We start from the raw sequence: 25,054 nt of genomic DNA on the forward strand, positions 1-25,054 counted from the left end.
ATGACTCTTCCAGGACAACAATGTGCGATCATCCGGACCCAACACCAGGCGGCGATCTATGCACAAGATATGAATGTCAGTAGCCCTACATGCCTAGAACAGATGCATACTGGTAAGTAGCATATTCGATACCTATTGAGTTCTATAAAGTTTTTAAATGTACATTGCTTGTCCCACTTAGCGGAGTTGTTCAATTTATTGGTATAGACAGTAAGGTGCCAGAGTCATGGAACATGATTGAGATTGTTTTTTTTCTTAAAAAGGGCAAAACACAGATTGTGGATCATAGCGACCCATTTCCCTCATAAATACAGATGCGAAGATCTTTTCGAAAATTCTTGCAAATCTACTTGCCCCAATGATATTCAACACGGTTTTATACTACAGCACATGTGAACATGGCCATTGGGGCATTCGATTATGCTGAGAAAGAAGGGGTGGGTCTAGGTATGATCCTATTGGATGCCGAAAAGGCCTTTGACAAGGTTGGGTGAGAATTTCTATGGGCTGAATTGAATGCATTTGGCCTTGGGAGGCAGTTCAGACAGTGGGTTTGCGCCTTATACTATCAACCCACAGCTAAGCTTTCATATTCTGGATCATATTCTACCTTATTTGACATTTCTTGTGGGATGAGGCAGGGTTGCCCTCTCTCTTAGCTTTTATTCGCTCTTTATATATAGCCGTTTATACCTACTTTGCAAGCTAATAAATACATCAAATCACTTAGAACTGATACTAGCAGTCTGAAAATAACAGCTTACGCGGATGATCTGGCAATCTTTTCTACCAATCCAGTAGAAGTTGTTCCAGCTATCGAGAGGGCTGCAATTTAATTTGGATCAGTGTCTGGGTACAAATTAAACACTAACAAAACACAGGTTCTTATTAATTTTAAACCTAGCTCTCCAATTACAGGGAGTTGTACTACAGTGACGTATTTGGGTGTTAAGGTCTCTACTAAAGTCCGCCAAATAATATCTTTAAACTATACTCCTCTATTAGTTGAAACTGGTAAAACGCTAAAACAATTGCATAAACTCCCTATAGGGCTTATGGGAAGATGCAATTTATTAAAGATGAAAATACTTCCCAAATTATTATATTTATTTTGGCTATTTATTCCCTTACGTCTTCCTAATATATATATATTTTTTAATTGGATGGAGTCCCGAGTTGTTTTTTTTGGGGCTTCAAGAAGGCACTTCGTGCCATTGACCTGCTTAAATTAGCTTATAAACAAGGTGGTCTTGGTCTGTCAGAATTTAGAGTCTACTTTTGGGCAGCGTTCGCTGGGTTTTTGTCCTCATCTGGGGATTGACCGGAAGGACTCTTTATATAGACTGATGCTAGGCAATGATAGCTTATGTATTCTATATCTCATTATTGATCCAAATTATTTTAAACGTGTCAAATTTAAGACCATTAGAGACAGTGTGTTTATATGTCGGGCTATGGCTGCCAAAAGTGATCTGTATTTGAATCATACTAATTTCCCACTTTGAGGAAACCCAATGCTCCCGGAAATATTTCAAGATGATAGGGGCAGATCTTGGTCTAAACATGGGATTTTATGCTTGAGCGATTTGTATGATGCAAGAGGGATTAAAACATTTGAAGTCTTACAATTTCAAGACAAGCTGCCTACTAATCTACAGTTTAAATATTTACAGATAAGGGATTATTTGCAGAAGAACGTGGATCCAAATATGATTACTAAATCCCCGATATGGGATCTTTTATATACCAAGAAAACTAAATCCCATATAGATAATATGTATAAACTGCTGATGAGTTTTAAAGTAGATGGTTGTGTAAAATTAGCGGCACGTTGGAGCCAAATGTTAAATATTACTATAATAACTGGTACGATCACTCAGGCTTTGGGTAATATAAGCGACTCAGTACATTCTGTGAGTCTGCAACTACAACCCTATCGTACAATTACTATGTTGTACTATACACCTGAAAGGATTGATAAATGGGCAGGAGGTAATAATAGGGGGGAAAAGACTAGATGCCCTATGTGGGACTTGGATTGCAAATCTTATCCATATGTTTGTAGAATGTCCGAAATTGCGGTCTTATTGGCAGAAGATTGGTCAAGTGTTGTACAGTAAATTTGGTTTGGGATCTTCTTTGACGATCTTGGAAATGTTAGGTTATCAGGTGGATAAACCAGCTCTGGCACGGTCTTTCTCAATTATGATGTTGGCAGCTAGGTTGGCTATTGCTCGGATGTGGGTTTCCCCGCTGCCTCCAACCCATCAGTGATAGGTGGTCTATTGTCAAAGGAACTTATGATATGGAATTTGCTCTTGCAAAGGCTAGGGGTATAGGTCCTATGATCAAGAATGAGAAAATTTGGGGCCCTATGGATCTCGCGATATAGCTTAAACAAGATAAAGAAACATATTTTTTCTTGCTATCATGCATAAATGTCTGCAAAGATGCAATAAAAAGTTGACTTTGTTTTAAAAACCCAATATTTGGAATCTATCTGATTAGTTATACCAGTTTATGATTAGGATTATTATTCATTTTGTTTTCCTGTTTTTTCCCTTGTATATGTATTTGGATTTGTTGAAAGTGCTTTAAAGATAACTATATATATATATATATATATATATATATATATATATATATATATATATATATATATATATATATATATATATATATATATATATATATATATATATATATATATGTATGTTATGAATTGATTTGTATACCCTTATGTGATGCCAATAAAATAATTTAAAAAAAAGAATATAAATACATTTACTAAAGAAATTTGAACAGAAATCTGGACATTCTTTCTGAGACTTCAGCTAATAAAATGAGCAAGTTCCCTGTTCCTTGCATATGTGGCTTTAGATTCACATGCTACGCATACACCTGCCATCAAGTGTTGGGCTCAGATGTTTGCAAGTTTTTTCTTTGAAGAAATCTTAAGTCATGAAATTGCAGTAAGTCCACACTTGGTTCACAATGCTTATGTACAACTCCATTTTGGATTATTTATCCTTTTGATTTGTTCTTGCTATTGCGTTTGTATGTACACCAAGACGTCTCAAAGTCCATTGTGTTCCTTACATGTTTTTTCGGGCCCCCGTGTTACATTTCAACACTGACATTATGGAAGAACAGTCCACGCTGCGCTTCTGTTGCTCTACTTTCCCGCACATGTTTGGTGGAACGCAGACTACCTGAACACTTGGCGTTACACTGCCCCCTTTGGCTACAGTTTGTCCTCCTTTGACCATCAACAGTTTAGAATGCAGACTGGAAGGGATAGAGGAACGGACACCCTAGAAATGTTGCCCATATTGTAAATTAAAGTCTCTGTGGTCAGATCACCATGACGTCTGTCATCTGTGCCTCTCCCACAAACACGACGACACCTCCTGCAAGTCCTGCTTCACCTTCCTCTCAAAGTTGACCATAAGTTTCTTTGGGGAAAGGTACTGTGAACACCTCAAAATCACCAGCCATCATCCTCTGTAATTCCTGGCATTTTCACACAAAATCAATCAATCCTAGCATTTATAAACATTTATAAAGTGCACCACATACCCGTGAGGGTCTCGAGGTGCTGGGGGCGAAGGGGGGGGGGGAGCTGCTACTGTTTGAAGAGCCAGGTCTTAAGGAGTCTCCTGAAGGTTAGGAGACCTTCGGTCTGCCGCAGGAGGATGGGGAGGGTGTTACATGTCTTGGCGAGATGGGAGAATGATCTGCAGCCGGCGGTCACTCTTCGGATGCGGGGGATGGTGGCGAGGGCGTGTATTGCGGAGCGCAGCTGGCCGGTGGGGGTGTAGAGGCTGAGTTGGCTGTTGAGGTATGCTGATCCGGTGTTGTGGAGAGCCTTGTGTGCGTGGGTGAGGAGCTTGAAGGTTATCCTCTTGTTGATGGGGAGCCAGTGCACGTCTCTTAGGTGGGGTGTGATGTGGCTGCGGCGAGGTCTGTCAAGGATCAGGCGTGCGGAGGTGTCCTGGATGCGTTGGAGCCGTTTCAGGAGTTTGGCCGGGGCCCCTGCGTAGAGTGCGTTGCAGTAGTCCAGTCTACTGCTGACGAGAGCCTGGGTGACCTTCCTTCTAGTTTCGGTGGGGATCCACTTGAAGATCCTGCGAAGCATGCAGAGGGTGTTGAAGCAGGAGAATGAGACTGTGTTGAACTTCTTCGTCATGGAAAGGGTGGAGTCGAGGAAGACCCCTAGGTTGCTTGCGTGGCCGGTGAGTGTAGGGGGTTCTCCTAGTGCAGTCGGCCACCATGAGTCGTCCCAGGCCGAGGGGGTGGATCAGAGGATGAGGACCGCAGTCTTGACCGAGTTCAGCTTCAGTCTTCGGTTTCTCATCCAGTTGGAGTTCATTCCTTCGTGAAGGTTGGTTATGGCGGTGTGGGTGTCTTTGGTGTGGGAGAGGATCAGCTGGGTGTCGTTGGCAAAGGAGATGATGTTAAGGTCATGCCGTCGTGCGACGTGGGAGAGCGGTGCCATGTAGACGTTGAACAACGTTGGGCTGAGTGATGAGCCTTGGGGTACGCCGCAAATGATCTTGGTGGCTTCGGAGCGGAAGGCGGGGGAGGCGGACGCTCTGTGTTCTGCTGGAGAGGAAGAAGGTGGTCCAGTCCAGGGCCTTCTCTTGGATTCCGGCGTTGTGGAGGCGTGTTAGTAGTGTGCAGTGGCAGACCGTGTCGAAGGCGGCTGACGGGTCCAAGAGGATGAGGACCGCGGTTTCTCTGTTGGCAAGCAGGGTCCTGATGTCATCAGTGGCAGCGATGAGGGCAGTCTTGGTGCGGTTTGCTGCGAAACCCGGACTGGGACGGTCCCAGGATGCGGTTCTCCTCGAGGAAGCTGGTCAGTTGTTTGTTGACTGCCTTTTCGATTACCTTCGCCAGGAACGGGAGCAGGGAGAGGGGTCAGAAGTTCTTGAGGTCTTTGGGGTCCGCCTTTGGTTTCTTGAGAGAGGCATTGATCTCTGCGTGCTTCCAGCTCTCCGGGAACGTCGCTGTCTCGTAGGAGATCTTGATGGTTTTCCGGAGATGAGGTGCGATGTTGCTGCTGGCTTTGTTGAAGATGTGGTGTGGGCAGGGGTCTTCCGGGGATCCTGAGTGGATGGTGCTCATGATCTTGATGGTGTCGTCGTCGTTGATATTGGTCCAGGCGAGCAGGTTTTTGGTGCGGGAGGTGGTCGTGGGAGCGGGGGTCTCAGCAGTTGCCGGGGTGGTGACTGTGTTGAAGCTGTCGTGGATGTCTGCGATCTTGCGATGGAAGAAGGTGGCCAGCGATTCTCACAGGTCTTGTGACAGTGGGATGTCTTTGGTGTTGGAGCTTGGGTTGGAGAGTTCCTTCACGATGTTGAAGAGATCTTTGCTGTTGCGTGCGTTGTTGTCTAGGCGGTCTTTGAAGGAGGTCCTTTTGGCAGATCTGATGAGGTGGTGGTGTCTGCGGGTGGCGTTCTTGTGGGCTGTGTAGCTTTCCCGTGTTCGTTCACGGATCCAGTGTTTTGGGGGGAGTTTTCGGCAGGTTCGTTTGGAGCCCTGGAGGTCTTTGGTGAACCAGCTGGCTCTCTTGCTGGTGTGGGTGTTGGAGGTCTTCTTGAGCGGGTCGAGGGTGTTGGCGCAGTCGTCGATCCACTGTCTGAGGCTACGGGCTGCGGCCTCCGGGTTGGTCGGGTCTGCAGGTGGGCTCTGGGAGGGCGGTGGTTAGCTGGTCCTCAGTGACTTTGCTCCAGCGACGGTGTGGCAGCTGCTGGGTGCTGTGGTGTGTTGTGGGTTTCCGGAAGGTCAAGTGGACCCAGCAGTGGTCGGTCCAGTGGAGTTCTGTGGTGCGGTTGAAGAAGACGTGGGAGCTTGCTTAGAAGATGGGGTCAAGTGTGTGGCCAGTGGAGTGGGTGGGTGTTGTGATGAGTTGTCTGAGTCCGAGGTTGTCTATCAGGGTGGAAGAGTTGGAGTCGTCGTTGTTGTTCTCGAGGTGGAAGTTCAGGTCCCCGAGGAGGATGTAGTCCGTGGAGGCGAAGGCGTGTGTGCTGATTAAGTCGGCAATGGAGTTGCTGAACTGCTATCGGGGTCTGGGGGCTCTGTAGATGAGGGTACCTCTGAGGGTGGTGTTGGGGTTGGGTTTGGATTAGGAAGTGCAGGTGTTTGGTGGTGCTGAGGGTGTCATCGGTGTTTGTCGAGATTTTGAGGGTGTTTCTGTGGACGATGGCAATTCCTCCTCCTACTCTGTTGGTGCGGTACTTGCGGGTGATCTTGTAGCCTTCCGGGATGGCTGTGGCGATGTCTGGTGCCTAGGAGGGGTCAGCCAGGTCTCGGTCAAGAATGCGACGTCTGGGTCGTTGGTGTCGAATAGGTCCCCGAGTTCGAAGGCGTGTTTGCGGGCGGATCGGGTGAGGAGCAGGATGCTTCTGAGGAAGTTTGGTTCTTCCGTAGGTGGGCTGGCGGGCCGGATGCTGGTGAAGCTGTAGTTTTGGCAGGAGAAGGGTCCTTGGGTGCGCTTCGGGGCGGCCAGGCAGTGGGTGCGCGATTGTCCGGCGCTGAGTGCATGGAGGGCGCTGGAGTCGTAGCGGAGGTGGGCGTCGTGGTGTTCGAGGGGAGCAGGGGTTCAGGCGCGATCCAGGCGCAGACTGGCTTGCCTTAGGCACGCCTTTGGTGCACCAGCGGCGTGCCTGCACGCGCGCGGGCGCACAGCGGTCTCCATAGAAGGGGAGGTGGGAGGGAGGAGCAGCTGGGAGGTGGGGGTGAGCGAGGGGGCGGGCCCCAGGAAGCAGCGGCTGGACCGGGGGAAACACAGTATACAGAAGGCAAAAAGGACCAGCACAATACTAGTAGGGGGTTCAGCACAATACGGGTAAAAGTAAAACAGTAAGGGGCACAAAAGGAAAGTGGAGAGAAGCAGGCAACAAATATCACAATACCACAATTGCAGGAAACGCTATCACTGGAGCAGAATGATGTGGAGGAACGGCAAACTTACGGCTGCAGCGGGGGAGAGGCAAGGACACACAGGAGGTGCTGTGTGGCATGGGGAGCGGCATGACCTGCAAGCAAATCCCTTGGGCACCAAAGAAGGCGATGACTCTGTTCCATTTGGAACCCCAGCAGCTCACACTGCGGATGGTATCACACACAGGAGGTGCTGTGTGGCATGGGGAGCGGCATGACCTGCAAGCAAATCCCTTGGGCACCAAAGAAGGCGATGACTCTGGTCCATTTGGAACCCCAGCAGCTCACACTGCAGATGGTATCTTCGAGCAAATCAGAGCTCGATTAAGAGGAGAAATTCAAACGGACACCAAATGCTTCTGGCCCTCAATCAAAGAAAATGTCCTTGATCATCGTACACCTGTCTCCAAAAATGTGCCACCTAACAAAGGTTGCTTTAAAAGTCCCACGCTGAGGTAGAGCACTGCTCCCGAAGGAGTCCGGCATCGAGCACAGACAAAAAATTACTGCCTCCTCTAGGTCCTCTGATGCCTTCAGGCTCTGAGAGAAGGCTTTGAAATGGATCAAGCCTCATCCGAAGGCCGATGAGCCTTGCCGATCATTGAGCCCTACTTAATCCAAGGGCTTTTCATTTCCCGGCTTACACATGAAGTGTGTGTCGAGTACAGACCCCTAAGCCAGCACCAAAGATCAGTTGATGACAAAAGCTTTGACTGCGGGATCTGAGGAGTCCGAGGCAGCCACACTACAGATGCTCCATACAAGTAGAGCTTGACACCAGGCAGAAACATTTCTCTTATACTCCTTGTCACCAGGAAGATTGCTGTGAAACTTCTTTACCAGTCAGGTACTCCCACGCAAGAAAAGGTTTGCCTTAAAGAACCCTCTTCGGAGGCCCCTCTGGAACCTGTGCCGAAGAACCACATGTTCAAAATGTTGACTACCACCACGGACCCTTTTAATGATTGTATATAAAAGAAATGGGCTGTTTTGGTCTTGTTTTATGATGCACATTTGTGATCACTGATTTTCATGTGTCATTAGAGCACCAAACAAGTTTCTCACTACACACCCACTGCACTGTCACTGTTATTAAAAAAGAAAAATACTATAATAACTAATTAAAGTAACCATAACTCCTGGTGAAGGCTGTAGCTTTCCACCACTGACGGTAGCGCTTTGGGTACCCCTGCCTGTCCAACAAAACTGCACTCCAAAAGAAGGGCCTATGTCATGGAGAGCATTCATGATCCGTCTTATCCCATGACATCTACATTCAGCATTAAGAATCCAGAAATTAGTACATCTGGGCACTGAGCCAGGAGTGCATGTCTATTACCATGTGGAGGACTATTCCATCACAACACAGCTCAGTCATGCAATAGAGTTTCCAATCTACTTTCACAACCAGATTCAGATGTACTTGCATTAGTTAAGAGCTCTTATGTACTTAATTGACAGGACCATGTCCTATCACAAGTCTGACCAGCTCTTTGTTTCTATTGAAAAATCAGTAAAAGGTCAGCCCATGTGTAAGGCAAGTCTCGCACGATATAGTCAAGTTCATCCAAATCTGCAACCACAATCTTTTGATTTTTATTCGCTCATGAAATTTGGCCCATCTGTTTTCCTTCTCTGTCAGTTTATTGACCTGTATCTTTTTAGGTCTCGGCTAGACAGCGCATGCACTATCGTGAAAAGACATGTTGCGTTTCATCTGTGGGATTACAGCCTGCCCATCTCTACCATTGGTAAACTTTAGCATCGCTATCATTTTCTTTGATGCTATTCATCATGGTATGCAAGCGTTGTGCTTGGCTCTTTTTTCAGGCACTCAATAAAAATACTTGTGTTTTCAGGCTGTCTCCCCGATCCGTGATGCTGCTTTTTTTTTATCCCCTCTGCCCTCGTCTGTTTCTTCTCCACTCTCCCTCTGCTTATTTAGTGTTAAAAACAGCTTTGTAGGAAACCTCTTGGACAATCGTGAAAACCATAGACTGCAAGGCTCTGCACCTTCTCGAGAAAAAACAGTAGTGGTGTTTAGCAAAGAACTGCAGCTGTCTAGCTAAGTTTATGTAAAATGTATTTTTATTTGTCCAGATAGGCTTCCTAGTGCGTCCGTCTCTTGCCGTTTTCAGTCATGTGCAACTGTAATTGCCTCGTTTAGTCTGGTTTTTATTTTATCACTGCGGAAGTTAGGGCAGATTATTAGCAAAGATTTCCTTTAAACAGCTTTCCTCGCCTACTCGTTGCTTGAGTGCCACCTGGCAGCTCTCTGCAAGTTGCAGCCTTTTCAGAGATTCGAAGTAGTTTGTAGCATCGGGCCGCACATTCAAGGCAGAGCTGCAAGCAGGTTAGGTGCTGCAGTTGCAACTGTAATGCCAGTTTTGCCTTCTCTCATCCATGTTGCTGCTGATCTTTCACCCCTCTACCCCAGTCTGTTTCTTCTCTTCCTTCCCTCTTCCCACCACTGCCCTTGACTGTGTTTGGTGTTTCTCCACCTGTCAGCCTTTTTTTACACTTATCGCTGTTTAAAGCACTTCTCTGCTATACAGTCTGCAAAACCCAGTGTACACAGAGGGTCCGTTATAATCCCACTGCAATCCCCAGTGGCAAAGTGAGCAAGGGACCCAAGTCTGGGCATACCCTGTCGACCAAAACCGGTCCAAGGATGCATTGGTTCTGGGAAGACCTGGGGTGGAAGTTCCATCTGCACTCTTCCCATGAGGCACAGGGTCAAGACTGATTTGCATATAGCTGGATCTGAACTGGAGTGGCAAAGTGAGCTAAAGAATGATGATGGATTCAACCCAGATCTGTGACTGGGGATGAGTGTCTGAAAAGTTTCAGGGCTCTGTCCATCTCCTTGTGTTTGCTTTGTTCGTCCTAAGTTGACAGGGTGTGCCCAGATGTGGATCCCTTGCTCACTTTACCACTGTATTCAAGCTAGCCTGGCTGATGAGGGGTGTTAGCCTGAAACCGGTCCCAGGATGCTTGTTTCCGGTCCAGCGAAGACCTGGCTTGGCAGTTCAGTCTGGACTGTTCCCATAAGGCACAGGGTCAAGACTGATTTGCATATAGCTGGGTCTGAACTCTGGTGGCAAAGTGAGCTAAAGAATGATGATAGATTCAACCCAGATCGGTGACTGTGGATGAGTGGCTCAAAGGTTTCAGTGCTCCGTCTATCATCTACTTACGTTTGCTATCATACTTCTGCCCCATAGAACCTGCCATCGAGTTCATTAAGTGGCATTGAAGAAGCCCTTAATTAACCATGGTGTTTTCCAGTTTTTTTTAAATTATCTGGTCTTTATTAGCTTATTCCAAACATAAGACATAAATACCAATATAACGAAATGTTGCAGCAAAGAGAAACACAACCATTTCAGTTTAGAATGTTTATTTTTAACTCCTTCTCTTCGCGCGTCCACCAACGTCCGTCGCGAGCACCACCTCGGTAGTGCTGCGCTCGTCCGTTTGCTGACGCGGCTCTGCCCACTCCTTCAAACCACCGCAGCAGAATTTACGCCGCAGTTCATATACTGCCGACATGGCAAAAAAAAGATTACAAATAACACACACAAGCCTAATTCACAAAAAAATGTAGAAAACTGTCCTTTTATCATTTGCATCTACAAAAAACCTCCAAAAATGTTTAATTTCATGTTTAAATAAGTTGTACAGTACACAAGATAAAAAATAACAAACTGATCCAATTTATACTTTAAATCATAAATGCCCCAGGAAGCCTACCCACCGCTGCACTCTGTATAACATTTCATCTGTCCATTAAAAACATAGAAGCCTCTCTAAAGAAATTCATGCCAGACAAATAATTAATTTTGGTCGAGTTCCTTCTATTATTTTTCTCCTCCCATCTTGTTAGCCTGGCTAAAATGGGGAAACAAGAAATTATTTCATTACGCCAACGAAATTTTGAGCAAGGTGCAGGATGAATATACTTTGTAGCCTTAACTCCATATGGAAGTTAATTTAATACTATTATGAAGATGTAAGATCATGTGTGCCATGAAACCCCCGTGAAAAATAACTATCTTATCACTACTAAATACATTGTTGCTATTCTTTCTTCTTAACAGTCCTCTTCATCCAGACATTTATCACTTCCATCACCCTTGAGTATAAAAAATGGTTGCTAGTTAAAAAAAATCTCTTTATATCCTATGACTGTACATCTTTTATTCATGAATCAGATGCTTCATCCACTGTCCAATTCAGTTGTAACGGTTAAAAAGACTTTACAAACCATGGAAACAAAATTTCAGAAAGAACCAAAAACCTGGTGCAAACACCTTATATGTACATGCATCCTTGTACATACAGCTCAAATAAGTATTTAAAAAGTTGATTCTGATTTTAAGATATGACTGTATAAGAAAAGTGTCTAGTGCAATTCCTTGAATTGAACGTATGCCTCCAGTTCACTAGCTGATACTTAGCTTTATTGATATGGAGAGCTTTAGATGGCAACAAATTATTATAAATTGGCCAGTTTGTCCTATACAGTATAAAGGAATGTCCCCAGGTGATAACAAAGTCTTATGTTGTCACTTCTCTTCAAGAGTGATCAGTTCCTTCACTCGGCGAATCTCTAAATACTGGAAGCAGTAATTTTTTTCTTACTTAGTCAGATGTTGTGCAAAAAACCATCGGCTCCTGTTAGACCTGGCACCTTGGCGTGGGTCTCCCTTTAATTTTTGCTGTTGCCTCATGCGTTTTTGCTGGTGTTAGATGCTTTGGGCACTGTGCCACTGCTGTCCAGTGCCATAGTGCATGTGCTCCCTATTGTAAATTAATGTATGGATTAGTGATTCCCTGATTGGCTGATTTGGTTTACTGGTCAGACCCCAGTACAGTGCACTGAGTGTGCCTAGGGCTTGTAAACCAAATGCTGCTAGTGGACCTGCAGCACTGGTTGTGCCACCCACAGAAGCATCCAGTAAAAGTGTGTCTAGGGCTTGCAATTGCAGAGCCTGTGTGCAGTCTTGTACTGCCATGTTGACTGGGCACGTGCGCCCACTTGCCAGTCCCTAAACCTTCCTTTTTCTGCATATCAGACACCCTCATGGTAGGCCCAAGGGCAGGGTGCATTGTAAATATAAGGTAGGACAAAGCCCTGATGTGTGTGGCATGTCCCAATAGTGAATTACAACCATTTTCGTGTTTCACTATTTCAAGGTTACCTATTCCCCATAGGCAAGAATGGGCAGTTAGATTATTACAATGTATAATTCTAGATGACTGAGAACTATGTAGAAATTCGAGTTTAGTATGCCTGAACTCAGAATGATCAAAATACATCTTTTAGTGAAGTTGGTTTTAACATTTTGGGTTTGAAAATACCACTTTTAGAAAACAGGTATTTTCTTGTCTAACTATTCAAGCCTGCCTCTGCTAGATTGTGTATTCCTTGTCTGGAGTTTGAGTTACAGGGGCTGGGGATTCCAGGAAATGGGGTGAGTCAGCCCAGTGGTGAACTGAGAGATCTGCATCTAGATTGGAGGGAGGAGTTGCATCTGGGACCTGAATAGGACTGTGCCTTCCCTCCAGAATGCTGGCTCCACCTCCTGTGGTGTCTGATGACTCTGCCCTGCACTGGGAAAGGAAAGGAGTCGTCATGTAAACAAAGTGCTCCCGGACTTGACCAGAACTGGTTTGGACTAGGCAAAGGCCCCTCTGCCGTCAGAGGACAAAGGATTTCGGGGGTATAATTATTGGGACCCTGATCCCAAGAATTTAGATCACTTTTGGACAACAAGAAGAAACCTTTGCTGAGGAGAGGAACCTGAAGAAACTGGGGAGATACTATCCCTAAGCTGAAGTGCTGCTTGGGGTATTGGCCTGCAGTGGTTGCCTGACTGCCACAGAAAGGAGAAAAGACTTTGTGTGCTTTATTCAACTTGTAAAGGATTTCCAAGGGCTTGAGAAAAGAGCATGCCTCCTGCTGAAGTCTAAGGGACAACAGACGTCAACCACCAGCTCCCCAAGAGTTCTTTGGAAGTGCCTGCAGCTGTTTTGAGCCTTCTGAGGGACTGCGTATCGCAAGGAGCTGGAAGCGGGACTCAAGAAGAAGCAGCATGTTGCCGTCGCTGCAGTCGCATCATGGAGATGTTGCTGCTGTAGCTGTCGCATTGCACCGCATCTCCGTCTTGCAACCCCGAAGAAGCGTGTCGCCGTTGCCGTCGCATCAGAGTAAGCCGCTGTAGCTGTCGCAGTGCACCGCCAAACAAGAAACGTCTTGCAACCTCGAAGAAGCGTGTCGCCGCCGCTGCCGTCGCATCGCGGAGATAATGCCGCTATAGCTGTCGCATTGCACTGCATCACAAGAAGCGCCTCTAGTTGTCGCATGGAGCTGAAGCATCTCGCATCGTCATCGAAGTGACGCTGCCAAAGCCCCTGTCGTTGCATCACAGAACAAGAGTGTTGCCGCTGCAGCTGACGCATCAAGCCGAGACATCTTGCAACATCAGAGGAGCGTGTCGCACCAAGAAGGAAGCGCCATCTTTGTTTCTTTGCACCAGATCTTCAACACATCACCGTCTTTGCGTGCAAGGAACTACCGCATCACCATTCCTGCAACACTTTTGTTGTTGAAGCGTTACGCATCTTAGGGTACATTGACTCAAAGTGTCTACTTTTAAGATCTATAGAGAACTAAGCTAATTCTACCATTTTCAGTACAGTATTGTGGATTTTTGTCGTTTGTGGTCTTGTGTTTAATCTATATAAAGAATACTTATTTTTGATATACAACTTGTTTGGTGTCCATCTGTAGTGTTGTCAATTGATTACTGTATGTGGTCACAAATGCTTTACACACTCCCTATGAGATAAGCCTGTCTGCTCGTGCCAAGCTACCAAGGGGGTGAGCAGGGGTTATTTTAGGAGTGTACCCTCTTACCCTGACCAAAGGCAAGGGTCCCTATTTGTCACAGGTACCTACTTGTGCCAACTAAAGACCCCCAAATCTAACAGCTTCCCTACTATAACAGCTGGCACTTGACCTAATCTGAGCTTCAGCATCCATCTGGTCAATAAACATCTTTTTGTGTTTTTCAAGAATGGTGCAAACACAGTCCTATCCAAGAGATCAGAAAGTTGAGGCCTGCTTCTTCAGTCCTCTAAGTCCTTCATTATGGCCTTTTGTCTGCAGCATAATGTGTTCGAGGCATGTGGGCTGCTGAATTCATATCTTTGCATAGATCGCGGCCTAGTGTTGGGTCCGGATGATTGCACCTTGTTGTCCTGGAAGAGTCTTCGAAGTATCACGAGATAGGTGGCTCCTCCCCTGGACTACAGTGCGCATGGGCATCGACTCCATCCCCAGATTGTTTTTTTCCGCCATTGGGTTCGGATGTGTTCGGTTCCCTCCTGTCGGAATCGATAGTTATTAACTTCACTTTGCTTAAGACCAAAAGGTCTTTAGGACTTGCGTCGGTATTGTCTTTCGACTCCGAACCGACATTGTTCTTCCGCGTGCTTTCGGCGCGGAGGGGCCTACTCGACGCTCCAAACTCTTCACCATCATTGACCGAAGTCCATTCAAACGATGCCCGGTGTGTGCCTCAAAGTATCCACATATCGATGTACACCCGGTGTGTAACAAGTGCTTGTCACCGGACCACGACGAGGCCAAGTGTATGGCCTGTTCCAGGTTCCGGTCCAAAAAATGCTTAAGCTACGTGGAGCTGCGCGCCTGGAGGTCCAGCAATCTGCCCCACTGCCGGCGGATATCTTCGATGCTGGGGATGTCGAGGACGACGACGATATACAGGAGATCACGGAATCTAACCCCGCGTCTGAGGTAGAGGACGAATACGACGCTGAGGCCGAGGATTTCGATGAAGTCGTCGAGGAGGTAGGGGACGACGATGGGGCCCTTGCCACCGTAGAGGATAGCTCGGACGAGGAGCTTCCTCAGACTGCCTCCGGGGCCGTCCAAACTCATGAGGCCCAGGTCGAGGGATCGTCTTCGGGCCTTACCCGAGACCTTGATGTACGTTCCACGGCTCCGCCTTCCGGCCCGGCCACGGACATTGATACCGAATCACTCCCGGTACCTCCGAAACCGAAAGTGAAACCAACTGTCTCGGCGCCTGAAAAACCGAAACCGAAAGTGCAGGTCGCACTGGTCGGGTCGAAGACTTCGGAGGCCTCGGTGCCGAAGAAATCGAAGATGGCCGTCGAGCCGAAGAGCCATGTCAAAATGGCCGACCCTAAAGCTACTGCTTCGAAGCCTAAGGTTAAGGGGTCCGACGCAGCCGCCTCTGCGCCGAAGAAGGTCGACGCCGGCAAGGGTCGACTCGAAGGCAAGAAAACGGTCGACGATCCCAAAAGGTCCGCTCTCGACCCGAAGAAGCGGCAAGACGACCCAAAGTCCCTCTCTGCCTCGCCAAGTGCGTCGACTCCGAAGGGTGCGTCCTCGGTCTCCGCTCCAAAGCCAGCAGCTAAAGCCTCAGTCGAACCGGCGCGTCCATCCGCCTCGTTCACTAAGAAGGTTACGGAGTCCCTGCAACGAATCAGGGAAGGGGCCGCAGCAGTCGAACCGAAGGACCCTGTGCCGCCCAAGCCTCAGGATAAACCGGCGAAGGCGCCTACGCCTATACTCTTCACCTTGCCGCCTAAGATGGCGCCGAAGGCTTTCGCGGCTAAACCAAAGGCCGCCATGCCTGAGAAGGTATCTTCGACGCCGAAGCTGTCGTTGGTGATACCCGGCCCACGGCAGCCACCACTTGCGGAGGAGGAGCGTCAGGAACATTTTATCGACGCCAACACGGGCAGACTTTCCCTCCTAAAAAGGAAAATCACCCCTGAGCCACTATTGGAGTCATACAAGATTCCACTTAAAAGGAAGATGGACTCTGCTGGTACTCCTGCCTTGGTGGAGCCCATTTCGCCACAGGCTCCCGAACTCTCACCCACTCATTCCAATGTCGAGGCAGGTGAAGGCGACAACGAGGATGATGAGTATAGCTATCCCATCTACACTGACCCTGAGGATGGGACTGAACCATGGACTGCTGGTGGCGATCCTGGGGACCCGCATTCTGGACAAGAGCCTCAGCTTTTCTCAGCAAAAACTTCCCCCACTGAGGACTCTGCGGCCTTCAATGCTCTCATTGAGAGGTCTGCAGCTAATCACAACGTCCAGCTCCATGCTGACCCAGTGGACGTCGACTTCCTCTTCGACACCTTTTCGGTCTCTGAAAAGACTGTAAAGACTCTGCCAATGCTGCAGGGTGTTCTGAAGCACGCGTCTGAGGTGTTCAAAGATCCCACCCGGGCGAGGGTCATCAACCCGAGGATCGATAAGAAGTACAGGGCGGCACCCACTGATCCAACGTATATCAAGGGACAGTTGCCTCTGGATTCCTTGGTTGTCTCCAATGCCCGCAAAAGAGCCAACTCACAGACTGCGGGTGATGCTCCTCCCCCAGACAAGGAATCCAAAGTCTTTGAGGCTTCAGGGAAGAGGGTGGCAGCGCAGGCAGCCAATATGTGGCGTATATCCAACACGCTGGCACTACTGGCACGTTATGACAGGGCACACTATGATACTCTTTAAACCCTTTTACAGCATTTGCCAGATCAATACAAGGAGGCAGTGGAAATGCTGATACAGGAGGGGAAGCTTATCTCCAATGCTTCCATAAAGTGCGCCCTAGACCTGGCTGATACCGCTGCACGTGCTATTAACACTAGCGTTATGCTCCGTAGACATGCTTGGCTAAGGATATCTGGGTTCAAGCCGGACATTCAAACTACCATCTTAAACCAAACGGTCAACCCAGACCCCCTGTTTGGCCCTGAGGTTGATACCACCCTTGAGAAGATGAAGGACACCGACACCGCAAAATCAATGGGTGCCTTACAGTCCCAGCAGTTTCGGAGTGGGTCCTTTCGTCGCTCCAATACTAGGGGCGCCTCAAGGGGTCAACTCTCGCAGTCAGCACAGTTCTACAAGAGCAACACCCAAACTTCTTACTCCAACAAGGGTCGAGGTGGTTACCGTGGCAACAACACCAAGGGCAGAGGACGTGGCAACAACAGCTCCAGGTCCTCCACCGCCAACAAACAGTGACGCCTTGTTGCTGCCCCCCGACCACGCAACACCGGTCGGGGGGAGACTCCAGCAGTTCCTGTCCGTGTGGAAGTCCATCACCACGGACAGGTGGGTCAGGTCACTTATCCAGTTCGGTTATTGTCTGGAGCTCACATCCACTCCACCCAACATACCCCCAAAGCACCGTCCTATGTCCAGCGAGCACTTGCACTTATTGCAGCAGGAGGTCGCAGTCATAGTACAAAAAGGGGCAATAGAGCTCGTGCCCTTGCAAGAAAGGGGTGCGGGAGTTTACTCCCTGTACTTTCTTATTCCAAAGAAGGACGGATCCCTCAGACCCATCCTGGATCTCAGGCCCCTCAACTTTTACATCCTCTCAGAGCATTTCCACATGCTCACACTGCAGCAGGTTCTCCCACTGCTTCAGCAGGGGGACTTCCTGGCCACTCTGGACCTGAAGGATGCCTACTTCCACATTCCACTACATCCTTCGCACAGAAAATACCTCAGGTTCACCATACAAGACCAGCACTACCAGTTCAAGGTCTTGCCTTTTGGGGTCACCACGCCACCCAGGGTTTTCACAAAGTGCCTAGCGACGGTGGCGGCACATCTCCGACGTCAAAACATTCACGTCTACCCCTACCTGGATGACTGGCTCATTCAGGCAAAGTCAGCCCAGCAGTGTGCCGACCACGTGTCCCACACCATTCACCTTCTGCACAATCTGGGTTTCTCACTGAATTATCCAAAGTCCCATCTCCAGCCCGCACACATACGGCAGTATCTGGGGGCGACTATAAATATCCTGGCGGCCACAGCACAGCCGAATTCAGTGAGAATCGACAACATTCAGTCACTGATCCAAAGATTCAGACCTCAACACTCGCTTCCAGCAAGGGTGTTCATGCAGTTGATAGGCATGATTGCCTCCTGCATCTCCATTGTCCCGCACGCGAGACTACATATGCGTCCGCTTCAGGAGTGCTTAGCACGTCAGTGGACTCAGGCTCACAACCAGTTGAAAGACCTAGTGTTGGTGAGCGGTCGGGCGTACAACTCTCTGCATTGGTGGAATCCACGAAACCTTTGCAAGGGCCGACCATTTCAGGAGCCTGTGCCACAGATTATCCTGACAACTGACGCTTCTCTCCAGGGATGGGGAGCGCATGTACTTCAATACACTGTGCAGGGACTATGGACTCAGCAACAGGGGAAGATGCACATCAATGTTCTGGAACTGATGGCAATCTTCATGGCACTAAAGGCCTTCAAAGTACATCTATGCAACAAGGTCGTGTTGATCCGGACGGACAACATGACAGCGATGTACTACATTCAGAAGCAGGGAGGCACACACTCTCCGCAGCTGTCTCATCTGGCTCAGAGCATGTGGAAGTGGGCCATTCAGAGGAACATCTTCCTCATGGCGGACATCTCCCAGGTAAAGACAATCAGATGGCGGACCTGCTCAGCAGGCACAGCCACCAAATGCACGAGTGGGAGATACATCCATCAGTACTCCAACCGTACTTCCAAAGGTGGGGTCATCCAGAGATCGACCTGTTCGCCACTCAGGAGAACGCAAAATGCCAAAGCTTCGCCGCCAGATTCCCACACCCACTGTCGCAAGGTAATGCGATATGGATGAACTGGTCAGGCAAATTTGTGTACGCTTTTCCCCCAGCACCACTGATACCGCTGGTGGCACGCAAACTCAGGCAACACTCGATGACTCTCATCCTGGTTGCTCCAACATGGGCTCGTCAGTCATGGTACACCACGTTTCTGGAATTGTCCGTGGTACCACATCAGAGGCTACGTCTCACCCCCAGCCTTCTGACGCAGAGCCATGGCGACATTCAGCACCCAGATCCGCAACACCTCAACCTGGCGATCTGGCTCCTGAAGTCCTAGAGTTTGGCTACCTAAACTTACCTCCCAATTGCATGGACATCATTCGGGAGGCAAGGAAGCCTACTACTAGAGCCTGCTACGCGGCAAAATGGAAGCGGTTTGCCATTTATTGTGCGAACCACAACATTAACCCACTTGATGCTTCCATTCAAGACATCATCTGTTACCTGTTCCATCTGTACAAGTGTAATCTGGCCTATACTTCTATTCGCATTCATCTGTCTGCGATGGCCGCATATCTCCAAAATCGACAACACCTTTCACTCTTCAAGGTGCCGGCCATCAAAGCTTTTATGGAAGGCCTCGAACGAGTCATTCCGCCACGGACTCCACCAGCTCCTGAGTGGAACCTCAATGTGGTTCTTACCAGGCTGATGGGTCCTCCCTTTGAACCACTGCATTCCTGCGAGATTCAGTTATTGACGTGGAAAGTGGCTTTCCTCGTAGCAATGACATCGCTACGGAGGGTCAGTGAATTGCAAGCCCTCACAATCCGAGAGCCATTTATTCAAATTCATTCCAACAGGGTGGTGCTCCGCACTAACCCTAAGTTCCTGCCCAAGGTTGTGTCTCAGTTCCACATCAACCAAACAATCGAATTACCTGTTTTCTTTCAAAATCCTGAGTCACTGGCGGAGCGGATGCTCCACACCCTTGACGTTAAGCGGGCCCTATTGTATTACATTGATAGGACCAAGGATTTTAGAAAGACTAAACAACTCTGTCGCCTTTGCGCCACACCACAAAGGTAACCCTATTTCCAAGGCTGGTATTGCTAGGTGGATCGTTAAATGTATCCAGATCTGCTATGCAAAAGCAAAATGCACTCTTACCATTCCGCCAAGAGCTCACTCCACCAGGAAGTTGGGGGCCTCTATGGCCTTCCTTGGAAACATTCCCTTAGAGGACATATGTAGAGCAGCAACATGGTCCACCACACACACGTTTGCTAAACATTACTGCGTTGATGTGCACTCCAAACAGCAGGCAGCTGTAGGGCAGGCTGTTCTCAAAACACTTTTCCAAACTGCTGCAGCTGGCACGGGCGGCCGCCGTTAATGGAGGGACTGCTATATATTCTATGCACAGATATGAATTCAGCAGCCCACATGCCTCGAACTGAATATGCTACTTACTAGTATGCATCTGTTCTTGGCATGTAGGGCTGCTGACATTCATATCGCCCGCCCTCCTCCCCGGCGCCTGTAGCAGCTGCAGTATTCACATATATACTCATAGCATGGTCATCATTCACTGAGTTTCACTCCATCTTGGCCACAATGGCTAAAAACAATCTGGGGATGGAGTCGATGCCCATGCGCACTGTAGTCCAGGGGAGGAGCCACCTATCTTGTGATACTTCGAAGACTCTTCCAGGACAACAAGGTGCAATCATCCGGACCCAACACTAGGCGGCGATCTATGCACAGATATGAATGTCAGCAGCCCTACATGCCAAGAACAGATGCATACTAGTAAGTAGCATATTCATTATAAATGCTTCCTCTTTTGTGCGGATCCTTCACCCAACTTTGCTTCTATACTAGCATCCAAAGTTGCCAGTTTCCTTTTTAGGTTTACCAGCTATGGAATTTGGGCTTTTAAGTGTAGATGCTGTTTCATCAATTGTCGGAGTGAGCCATCTGACTCATTCAGTATATTGTACTAGTTAAAATGTTATTTTTCAAAAACCATACCTAAATATCTATACTGACGCAGTTTCCAGTTGTTCACCCCTAAGCCACCAGTGCCTTTTTGGTTTCCAATTTAATTGATGTCAAAAAGTCATTTTTGCTTTTTAGATATTAATTAGATCATTCTCGCACAGTATTCTGCAAAAGCATTTACTTACAGTTGAAGGCCAACTGGGGGCAACTCCAGTAGAAATGTATTGTCAGCATAAAATATTGATGAGATATGCCCCCCTTTTCAATTTTGGGGAGAAAGATTGTATATGATTTAAAGCCTCAGGTGTGTCTGCAATGTAATATAGAGTAGTGAGCTATAGTCCCTAGCAACGCTACTCTCGCTTAGACCTCCACCGTTACCATGCCATCATATTAGATCCCCAAACAATGTTATCTGTAGTTGTACTACTCTATTGCCCAGGGTAAGGCTGCGATCGGCCAGAAAACATCGAACTAGGACTCTGTCAGATAAGGGTCAAGATAGCTCTGTAATGAAACCTGGCTTTCTTATTAATGCCAGGTCTCTGGTTAAAAATAACGTAGCTTTTAAGGATTTCGTATTGTTAAGGGAACCTCCTTGGGTCTTCATAACTGAGACTTGGGGTTCAGAGACGGCCAGTCCGGATCTAGTCTATGCCATTCCTGAGGGCTATGCCTTGGTCCGAATGGACCGGGAAAGGCGCAGAGGTGGGGGTTGGGAATTCTCTGTAAAGATGGTTTTACATGTCGTATTGACCCCCTCTCCTCCCCCTCGGATACATTTGATGCTCTATACAGCTTGCCCCTACATCTTCTTTTTCTGGCATTCTGTGCTATAGGCCCCCGGGCCCCATTTGCTCATGATATACTTGAGATCTTAGAGCCATTTATTAACAGGCCTCAGTTTACCCTCTTAGGTGACTTCAATTTTCATCTTGAAAAGTCTGATGACCCTGACACGATGGCATTGATGGAGGATCTGAATTCCTGTGGCCTCAGCCAACAGGTAGATGGTCCCACACACCTTGCGGGACATACGTTAGATGGTATCTTTTCTAATGACAAAAGGTTGGGACTGAACTGCCGATCCCGCTATCCTGGTCAGATCACTGGGCAGTCCCCTTCCATCTAACCACACCTTCCCCTATACCTAAAAATGCCAAATCATGGGAAACCATAAGGAATTTTAGAGAGGTTAGCAACACATCCTTAGCTTCTTTTTTGACTGAGGTTATCTCTTCACATGGGTCGGACCCTAATGTCGCTGCTTGTAGTTTGTCCAGGGCCTTGAGCATGGCTATGGACACTCTAGCACCACCTAAGGTGCATTATTCTGCCAGGAAGAGCCCCTCTGCCCCTTGGTACTCTGAAAGACTGAGATTGTTACGGCAGAAATGTAGACAAAAAGAAAGATCGTGGATTACCCATCCCAATGCTCCCGAAAAAAGCTAGCATAAATTGGCCTCAAAGGAGTATAAAAGGGCGATAATAGAAGAAAAAAGGAGCTACTTTAGCAACACCACTGTTGCACTTAAATCTTCGAGAGAGCTTTTTAAAATCATTAACTCCTTATCCTCACCTAGGGCCGTTAACTCAGTGGTTGAGACACAGGCGCTATGTGATAACATCGCTAATTTCTTTCATACTAAAATAGCGGACATACACACTGCCCTAGAAAAACTAAACTCGAACCTGAACACCGGGCAACCTTCCAATCTACCCTCGCCCCATTGTCCGGTTGTGTCTGTGGTCTCGGAAGCAAGTCTCTGTCCCCGTCTGTCATTGGAAGAACTTAACCGTCTCCTCGACACTACCAAGTCCAGTTACCCTCTAGACCCCTGTCCCTTAAAAACTCTCAAACCTTTTAGAGAGGTTGTTCTTCCTCCGTTATTGGAGATTATGAATATGGTCATTACTAGTGCTTGCTGTCCTGCCCCCTTTTTGCTTGTGCTTGCTGTCCTGCCCCCTGGTTGCTCGTGCTTGCTGTCCTGCCCCTCCTCGTTGCTTGTTCTCCCCCCCCCCCTCGTTGCTTGTGCTTGCTCTCCTGTCCCTGCCCCCTCGTTGCTTGTTGTGCCTCTGTCCCCTGCCCTGCTTGTGTTCCGGTTTTTGTGCCTCGGTGCCCCCTGCCCCCTCGTTGCTTGTGCTTGCTCCCCCCTCGTTGCTTGTGCTTGCTCTCCGCCCCCTCGTTGCTTGTTGTGCCTCTGCCCTGCTTGTGATCCGGTTTTTGTGCCTATGTGACCCCCTGCCCCCTCATTGCTTGTGCTTCCTGCCCCCTCACTGCTTGTGCTTGCTCTCCTGCCCCCTCCTTGCTTATTGTGCCTCTGTGCCCTGCTTGTGATCCGGTTTTTGTGCCTCTGTGCCGCCCTGCTTGTGATCCGGTTTTTGTGCCTCTGTGCCGCCCTGCCCCCTTGTTGCTTGTGCTTCAGTGATTGTGCCGGTCCTTGCTGCCAGTCGCTTTGCCAAAGAGAGGAACTTCGGAGACCTTTGCCCTCTGCTGCTCGCCCTCCTGCCTCCCGCAGCCGACTCATTTGCCACCCTCGAGTCAGGTTGCCGAGTGGAGCGCGGTGTGAGGGGGGACACTGAACCACAATCCCCAGCATCCCGAGCGGCGCACGCCGCGTCATCAGGCGCCAGGAGGCGCTGAAATAGCGCGTTACCCCGGTCGAGAGGGGGAAACCTTCAGTGATTGTGCCGGTCCTTGCTGCCAGTCGCTTTGCCAAAGAGAGGAACTTCGGAGACCTTTGCCCTCTGCTGCTCGCCCTCCCGCCTCCCGCAGCCGACTCATTTGCCACCCTCGAGTCAGGTTGCCGAGTGGAGCGCGGTGTGAGGGGGGACACTGAACCACAATCCCCAGCATCCCGAGCGGCGCACGCCGCGTCATCAGGCGCCAGGAGGCGCTGAAATAGCGCGTTACCCCGGTCGAGAGAGGGAAACCTTCAGTGATTGTGCCGGTCCTTGCTGCCAGTCGCTTTGCCAAAGAGAGGAACTTCGGAGACCTTTGCCCTCTGATGCTCGCCCTCCCGCCTCCCGCAGCCGACTCATTTGCCACCCTCGAGTCAGGTTGCCGAGTGGAGCGCGGTGTGAGGGGGGACACTGAACCACAATCCCCAGCATCCTGAGCGGCGCACACCGCGTCATCAGGCGCCAGGAGGCGTTGAAATAGCGCGTTAACCCGGTCGAGAGAGGGAAACCTTCAGTGATTGTGCCGGTCCTTGCTGCCAGTCGCTTTGCCAAAGAGACGAACTTCGGAGACCTTTGCCCTCTGCTGCTCGCCCTCCCGCCTCCCGCAGCCGACTCATTTGCCACCCTCGAGTCAGGTTGCCGAGTGGAGCGCGGTGTGAGGGGGGACACTGAACCACAATCCCCAGCAACCTGAGCGGCGCACGCCGCGTCATCAGGCGCCAGGAGGCGCTGAAATAGCGCGTTACCCCCGTCTCGCGGGACGTCCGGACGAAGCCCGGACAAAGGGCGGGCCGTCTGAGGCCGTCCGAGGTTGGCCAAGGTTGGGTTGGGCCTGGTCTCTTAGTTTGTTGTGTTGCAAACGTAGCCTCTGTTCATTTCTCACTCCGGCTATTCTTATTTTATGTTCTCAATTGTGGCTGTGTGCAAAGAGAAATATGCCTCCGAAAAAGTTAGTTACTCCCAGTAACTCAATCGAGAACTATCTTGTACAAGTTGTAGAAAGAATCAATAGTGATAGGAGAACATCCTTGGGAATAGACTCATCTACCCAATCTCCCCTTATTGATACTGAGTCAGATGATCCCTTTGGGCTTCAGATTAATAGTAGCTCAAATGGTGCAATACTCGATTCTCTTCCTGATACTATTATCATTCAGCCTAGTGGTACTGTTGCTGGATCTGTAGACCTTAGCGTTAATGAAGCTTTGATAGAGATATCCACTAGTAACGAGCCCTCTATCTCCCCTCCAGCTCCCATTTTAGTCCCGGGGAAACGGGAGTGTCTAAGGTCAGCCAAGAACAAAGTAGCAAACCTCCCGAGGAAACATTCAGAGGAAGAGGAGCCTGATCTGACTAACGAGGCTTATGTTACACTTTCAAATGCCCAATTTAATAAACTATTGGCTCTGATGGATACCAAAATTAAAGGTGTGGTTAAACCTCTGGTCAGTAAAATAGATAAGTTAACCTCTGAGGTCAACCGACTAGAAGGTCTACTAGAAAAAACCTTGGGCGAGATAGGTAAACTCCCGGAAAATGTCTCCGCCAAGATTGAGGCTACTCTGAGCAAATCAGTCACTGTAGCTAATAGCGGATTTATCCCTACCCCTGTATCAAACCCTCAAATGGCACCCAAGAGTATTTCCCCTGGTGATGCTCCTAATGCCTCGATCCCAGTTCCTGCTGCTGTTGACCCTATCACTGAAAAAGGGACTTTTGAGCTTGTAGTTGAAGCTTCCCCATTGGTACTTGTTCTTGC

The 25,054-nt window shown here is 48.6% G+C and overlaps 1 protein-coding gene across 2 annotated transcripts in view; it reads left to right on the top strand.

Annotated features, from left to right (window-relative positions):
- Window positions 1-25,054, top strand: part of RYK (receptor like tyrosine kinase) — a 906,407-nt gene that overhangs the window by 453,541 nt on the left and 427,812 nt on the right. The window lies entirely within an intron of this gene.

The sequence above is a fragment of the Lissotriton vulgaris genome, chromosome 11 (assembly GCF_964263255.1).
Source record: "Lissotriton vulgaris chromosome 11, aLisVul1.2, whole genome shotgun sequence".
In the NCBI taxonomy this organism is placed as follows: Eukaryota; Metazoa; Chordata; class Amphibia; order Caudata; family Salamandridae; genus Lissotriton; species Lissotriton vulgaris.